The sequence below is a fragment of the Globicephala melas genome, chromosome 15 (assembly GCF_963455315.2).
Source record: "Globicephala melas chromosome 15, mGloMel1.2, whole genome shotgun sequence".
Taxonomy (NCBI): domain Eukaryota; kingdom Metazoa; phylum Chordata; class Mammalia; order Artiodactyla; family Delphinidae; genus Globicephala; species Globicephala melas.
Window position 1 is genome coordinate 75,858,857 of NC_083328.1, and position 3,016 is coordinate 75,861,872.

The 3,016-nt window shown below is 40.5% G+C and overlaps 1 protein-coding gene across 2 annotated transcripts in view; it reads right to left on the reverse strand.

Moving 5' to 3' along the window:
- ADNP (activity dependent neuroprotector homeobox) overlaps nucleotides 1–3,016 on the reverse strand; it is a 30,099-nt gene that overhangs the window by 26,377 nt on the left and 706 nt on the right. The window contains exon 1 of one of the 2 annotated variants that reach the window (XM_030839093.2): nucleotides 1,480–1,653. The exons of the other annotated variant lie outside the window; for it this stretch is intronic. The gene's annotated coding sequence lies outside the window, so the exon portion shown is untranslated. Of the gene's footprint in view, nucleotides 1–1,479; nucleotides 1,654–3,016 lie in introns of those variants that run through there. 2 annotated transcript variants of the gene reach the window in all.

Genomic DNA, 3,016 nt, shown 5'->3' on the forward strand with positions numbered 1-3,016 from the left:
TTTAGAAGCTTAGCAACTCTTGAGACTGGGTCATCAAAATAACAATAATCAAGAACTTACTTGACACTTAGTCTGTTCAACATGGTGGCGTTTTATTTTTAATATAAATAGTATTAGAACTTTTCCTGCACTCTGGTTTAAGGAAAAAAAGAGAAATTTAAGCAAAACAAATTCACAGTGGATATGTTTAAAATCAATGACTTTCAGAATAAACAGGAACAAGGGTCTTTAGAGATTCATAGCCCAATCTCCTCTATTTCCTACACAGAGACTATAAGAGCCAAAAAGCAAAGATTTAGTTAGTTCGAAGTATAGCAGCCTCTAATAAGGCAGTGTTAGGAAATTTTCAACAAGGGCCAAGACAAAGAAGGAACTTCTACTTAAAGTTCAATTAAATAGAATACCCATTCCCCACCCTCTAGTTAATTGAGGCTTTTTAATGAACCCTCACAGTTTACCTAAATTCCAGCCTTCAAGTCCAATTGTTCGACCTTTTTTCTTTTCTTTTTTTTTGGTGGGGGGGAGAGGGAATGCCAAAATCAGGGAACATTTGAAAGTGCAGAATATATGCTTTTTAAGAGCTCACAGTAAGTTTTCCCGTAGGGGGAAAATGGCTATTACCACTAAGGACATCGGTTAACATTATATCTTACGTATAATTTGCTAAATCAAACGAAAGCACCTTCACAAACTTCACCTCCAACACACCCTCAAAGAAATGCTATTCATATTACTCATTTAAAAAGTCGTATAATTCTATATCAAACACAAATTCAAGTCAAAATTATATCTACTTAATACTAAAAAGCATTTAAAGATTACAATACCCTTTAAATTATATATCTGATTCTTCTGATTACTAAACAAATTGTAAAAGCAATTAGTTAAGTCTCTAGTGGAATACCTGAACCAAGCTGCCTCCTTTTTACTCACCAAAATGTTACTTGGTAGCAAATGTCCAATGCAAATTCTCCCCTAAGGACCAACTGGTTATGTATCAAAGAATACACCAGTTCATTTTCCCATAAATTTATCTTGGTGTATCTTTATAAAATACCTGCAACAAAGTCTTAAAAGTACCCTTAAGTATCAACAACCACTATCCATCTTTGGTAGCAAGTACCTGTTCATGGAAAGGCCTGTTCTGATCAGAGAATCTTTAAGGTTTCTAAATGCTTAGCAACTCTTGAGATTGGGTCATCAAAACAGCAGTAATTGAATACTTAACATATTTTATACACAAGAGTGCAGAATGCAAACGATTAAAACAATATTAGCAACTTCAAAATTTTCTCTTAAACAAGGCACAAGTCATTTCTCTGTTCAGAACCCACATCTGCAACCAGCTCTAACCCGTTCCTTGAGGAATGTGGCTAGGCTGAAATTTTGGAAGTGCTGGCTTTGGTGGTGACCAAGGAGGAAGAAGTCTCTGGCTTCCCTGTTGCTGCAGTTCCCACCCTCCAAAATGAATATACCCACCGGTGTGAATTGACAATGTGGTCCAAAGAGCAAGGCAGGAACGGAGTCCAGATCCTCAAAATGGTAGTACAGGGCATAACCACTAGGCCACCTATCAGTTCAGTACAAAAAGTACAACCCTGTGCATCATGGTGCAAAAGCTGGGGCCTAGGTTTCGCATTGTGCATCTCACACCTATGGAAATAACAAGAGGAGTAAAATCTATAGAAATCAACACACCCTATGAAAGTGGGTGCTCACAGAAGACTGGTGTCAACACTTTTGCAAAGGCGGTTGGCTACTGAGATAATGAACAGCAACCGCAAGTCCAAAGTTGGAAAGAAAGAAAACTTTACAATCAACTCTGTTGAGTCTGACAATGAAGAACTCAACATGGGCTTGATGTTTACCAACAAGGCTTTGCAAATCATGACACCCATCTACATACTTATGAAAATTGCTACCCCACTAAAATCTAACATCCCTCAAGGATTTTCAACTCTCAAAGAGCTGAAAAGGTTGGGGCCATGAAGAAGGGAAGTAATCAGCAATTCCCCCAAACCTGTTACTCTGAGGTTTTAAACTTTTCCCTTTACCATCTGACCTTGGGAAGATATGGTGACACATTCAAAGCTTAAGGTGGAAGAATTCCAGAGAAGGGGCTTTCTGTGTACCAAGGATGTGCCAAGATGATTCCTCAAGAACAAATGTGGGTTGTCTAAGGGTCAACAGTTTTGAAAAAGTAAAAAGAGAGAACTTCTAAAACGCAGGGTAAATTCTTTAAAAGAAATAAAATCACTGCTCTTGACTCACTTGATCCTTCACCATGTTGCTGTCAGCTCACCAACTAAGAGTGTGTGAGTGTGTCTTGCTGGGTCCATTTTCCCATGGTCTGTAGAAGGCGCTGTGAAGCACATCCTGTTCTAGCTCTGGGGCCCTTCCCCCCTCTGCAGCCTTACCCAGTGCAGGGAATGCGCCCCCTACTGACTCCAACACTCATCGCCTTTAGCCGACTTGGCTGCGGTGCATTTTGGGTGGGGGCTGGTATTTTCTTCAAGGCCATAAACCAGAAGCAACAATGCGGATTTATAAGGAAACTGTATCAAGCTACCCAGGAGTTCTTTTGTTTTTGTTTTTTCCCCATTCTGAAGGTTCAAGACACTGGCACAAGAAGCATCAGGGAAAGAGATTGGGTGTGTGGGGATGGACAACATCAAAATGGCAAACACAGGAAACAGTTTGGTTCTTTTCCCTCCTAAGCCTTTGTCTGAGAAATGGGGTTATGGCAAGAACTGTCCAGAGGAATTGGGAAGGCAAGAACATCAAGAAGACTCAGTGTGGGTATGTGTGTGGCTGAAAAGACTATTAGACCTTAGCGCCTGGTCTTGGGCAGAAGAGGAAGAGAAGCAATCGCGCCTTTTCCAGCAGACAGGCATCCAGGTTTGGGGGGAGGGGAAGGCAGGCAGGCAGCCCAGAGGAAAGAAGAGGTGAATAAAAGGGTGCTCAAAGAACTACTCCCCATTCATTGCACACACACACACAAAAAGAAAAAAGAAAA